Source organism: Mesoplodon bidens, assembly GCF_964165515.1.
Source record: "Mesoplodon bidens genome assembly, contig: HAP1_SCAFFOLD_197, whole genome shotgun sequence".
Lineage (NCBI taxonomy): Eukaryota > Metazoa > Chordata > Mammalia > Artiodactyla > Ziphiidae > Mesoplodon > Mesoplodon bidens.
This window is the reverse complement of record NW_027672364.1, coordinates 736,377-740,765: the sequence shown is the minus strand read 5'-3', so window position 1 is coordinate 740,765 and position 4,389 is coordinate 736,377.

Genomic DNA, 4,389 nt, shown 5'->3' with positions numbered 1-4,389 from the left:
TGGCCCACCAGCCATAATTTACTGACCCCTGCTCTACTGTTTGAAGCCATGGAAAGCCTGCCCAAATTCAAGGGAAAATGCCCACATCTGGATGTGAAGAATGGCAACGAATCTGAGACCCTGTATTAAAACCACTACATATGGGATACTTAGAAGAAGATCTGTCTGCATACCTTGTTTCTCCCATGTATGGTGGATATGAGGTATTGGGACATGTTACATCTCTGTAAGCCTGGGTCAAGGTCAAAGTTGGAATCTGAACTCAATGACCTTGATTTCTGGAAGAATTGGTAACTCTACTTATGATATCCTTACACTCCTTACCCATATAAATACACCACAAAAGATAGATTTCAAGTAAACAGTTGCTTTATGGCAGCTTTTTATTATGTCTCCATTGACTGAATTATTCCATTTTGGTTAGAAACATGAGTTTTGTTTCTTTCCTAAAGAGATCTGCAACTTTTCAGATGCGGCATTTCATTCTAATGAGAGGATGATGTAGGTTTTTATAAACGGAAAAAGCAGGGCAGGCTGAGTTCACTCAGATCATACCAATGCTTACAGGAATAACCGAAGCTGGAACACAGGCTTCCAGGTTTTCCTGTCCTGTGCTCTTTTCAGTAGGTGCCATTGTCTGCTGGGCCTGGCAGTAATAAGTTTTGACCTTTACCTCTCTACGCTATTGTGAAGTGGTTTTGGGCTTTGTTAGCTTTCTTATGAGTTTGTACTAAATTGTGTCCATAAAGTAGGCTGAATTCCTCAGGGAAGGATGATAGCTGTTACTGTGTTATTACTGCAAATGTTGTGTTGGTTACTTTTTTTTCTTTTCTTTTGTCCAGTTGTATCCTGAACTTAAAAGTTATATTATCTGAAATGAACGATGTGCATCTGGTGGAAAACACTAATTTAAGGGATGAAAATTCCTGATGATTGCTTCAGTCAACCCTTAATACACACTGAGCTTCATTAGTAAATAGACAACTCTCAGACCTTTCCCTTGGAAGAGGTCACATAATCAGGCTTTGTGTTGATTTCGCATTCTGTTCGTTAGAGACAGAACAAAGTAGAATAATTGGCTGGTACAGGGAAAGCAGAAAGAACTTTCTTCTATTTTGGTGATGCATCCCGTAATAAGGGTTGAAAATGAGACTGGAGGTAAAAACGTGAAACTCAGAAGAGCAAAGGAGAGAGGATATTGTTTCTTTGAAAATATTCTTTCAGTGTTGGCCCAGATGAAATATGAAGCTGAGGAAATTTTTTTTTAAATGATGATTTTTGTGTTAACAATGTGAGTGTGGAATTAGTAAGAATCAGAAAGCAAGCATCCTTTTCCACCAAGGACTTGGGAGCAAGTGAAACCATAAATACTCCCGGTTCTTGGAAACCCTTTTGGAGCAGTAATCAGAGAAGGGTAAAGGCAAAGCCTCAGAGCAGAGGTGTTCAGAGCAAAGGGATAGGAGGAGAACAAAAGGAGAGTGGATATTTTTAGAGCTGTCATTTTGAAATTTACCTGCTTCTGATTCAGTGCTGCTTTGCTACTGTGTTGATCCTGTGGAAATCCTCAAAGCAGGAGCAGCCCTATTTTAAAATAATAAGGTTAGAGCAAGTGACTTGAATCCAGGTCTCTTTAGCTCAAGAGCACAGAGGAGAGTGTGAGGAAAGAGTGAGGCCACAAGGAATTGTTCACTGGGTACATTTTCCCCAAACCTCACTAACTGGGAGAAACTGACCACTGGATTATGTGGCTTGAAGGAAAGCAAAAATGTTGAAAGCAAAGAGTGTGGAGCTTGTTTAGAAAGCAAGCTCTATCATTTGGTCACCTGCTGATGATAATAGCATTGGCTGAGTCCTGACCATTTACAATGAAGGCACTTCTGTAGGTCATAAGTTCCAGGAGGGCCAGAACTGAGTATGTCTGTTTCAGCATTTAGCATGGTGTAGCATCTTAGAGCCCGGTACATTATTGGCATATAGTAGACTTAAAAATGAATATTTGTGGATTGTCTGAATGAGTGGATGAATGTGTGTGATTCATATCCTATTTGCAGGTCCTATGCCCTACAGTGGATTTTCAGTGTCAGATTGGGAACGTATTTATGATGGGGATTGGCATTGTTCCCTATCTAATGGATAAAGATTACACATCAAAGGACTTTACATTCACATCCCAAAAACCTCATAGGAATTACTTAACAAAAAAATAAAATTGGATTCTGTATAATTTCTAATTTATAAGCTGGCTAGACCACTGGTATTTCTGCCAGTCCTCTGGTAGTTCCGATGATGTCCCCATGATGACCCAGGCATAATCAGAATGGCTTTAGGACTGGGGAGCCAAAATTTTCCTCAGTATTTACTGCTTTGCTAGTCCATTTAAGAAAATGGACTATTGAAAAAATAGCTTCAGACACAATATGGCATTTTATGATTTAGCATAAAATCTGAGAAATATAGAGGTTATCTGAAGCCTGCAATGGTAAAGTTCCCTCTGCTATTGAAGTTATTGTCTTTAAATAAAGATTCTACATCAGTAATGCTATATATATATATTTTTTTCTGATATTCAGGTTAATTTCCTATTCTCTATAAGGAAGTAATTGGTTGGTTGATATGAGAGATAGTGTGGCTTCCAAAAGTGAAAAGTATTATTTTATTGTAATTTCCAGCTACCTAAGGATGGGAGAGGCCCAGGACACTGCAGTCAGTATATTATGTGGAGCAGGTTATATTGTGGTTTATTTATGACCTTTTACATGTTTATTTTCTATGCAATTTTGTGTGCTCCTTTTTGAGTTTTGGTAGATAAGTGCTTTGTAACTTCGGAATACTTGGAGTTATATAGATATATATATGACATATATATATATATATATATATATATATATATATATATATATTATCATAGTAGTTAAAGCCGTGGACAGTGTACTAGTCTACCTAGGTTCAAATTCTGGCTTGACCCTATGACTTCCCTGTGGCTTCCTCTGCTCACCTATTTAAAAGGAGTATAATAAGACTGCTGTGGTGAATTATATACTAAGTGCTATTTAAGCATTTGCTATAATGATTATGTATACTCGAAGACAAGGGACTTGCCCCTTGATTGTCTCTGTATTCCTAGTGCTTAAGAATTCCTAGTGCTTTCCTAGTGCATTGTCTTAGGATAGAGATAGCTCAGTATAGTTCTTCTCACTATAAAGTACTGTTACGTTGAAAGTCTTTGCTTGTGTACTAATAATCTATGACATATCTGCTGAGGACAAGGAAAGGAATAGTTTTAAAACTGCAATGGATAACAAAAGATTGTATGATGTAATGCCTTTATTATGTAATTATAAAACTAACAAATGATCATGGTAGAAAATTTGAAAAACTCCTAGACAAAATAGAGATCAATAAAATTTGGAGTAGCGTTCAGAGTGTAGAGTTGTCCATGAATATTAGTGCTTTCACATTTTCCAGGACTTTAAGTAGACTCTGCTTCTTAAGAGTCTATTCATGATATTTTATTTTAATGATGTTTTCATCATGGGGACACACACACACACACACACGCAGAAATCTGTTAAAAAAAAAAGAAAGACATGTAAATCACTGATGTTTCAGATAGCCACATGAAATAAAGTGAGAAAGGTCAACAAGCTGAAAGAATGTGGAGTAGCATCTCCTTAATTGCTTACATAATTCTGATAATTACCTCTCTGTGGATAATGTAATTAATGGGGAATCTAATTCAAGAAAAATGTATGAACTTCAAGCCTTCTCGAAGCCAAGTATTTCTTTCCACAAAAGTTTAATTTCCACGGCCGTGCTTCCTTATTACCTGACAGGGAAAGTGTATTGTATGGCAAAGGATCTTCCCGAAGGAGGGTGCTTCCCACACTGATCGTCATAAATGACTTCGGAATTACTGTTGCTATATTACCAAAATCTTAAACTAGGGTATTTTTGACAAATGCGGTCCTTAGTTAATTTTTAGAGCTACAAACTGTCAGATGGCTCTGCAATAACAATTGTCTGGCTGTTCTTCAGGGTGATCACAATATGGTAATGACCTTGCGGTACCACTAAAAAGCAGGAAGGTGTGAGTCTTCCTTTGGTTCCAGAGTGAAATGCGAGTTGGAGTTGGAGTTGGAAAAGAGGCCGACAACCAAGTGATAGAGAAGGAAATGTGAGGTCATTAATGAAAAACCAGGTTTAAGTTAAGGTGAAGAGGCATGAGGAAATGGTCAGCTGTTACAGTATTACAAAGATCATGAAGAAGCCTATCCATGAATGTGGTTTGTATTGCAATCTGCTGAAAAAGAGACAAATATCCTGGCCTGGCCTTCATGGAGATTATTTTTATTGATTCTGATAATAGATTATTGTTGAAAAGGGCTTCCT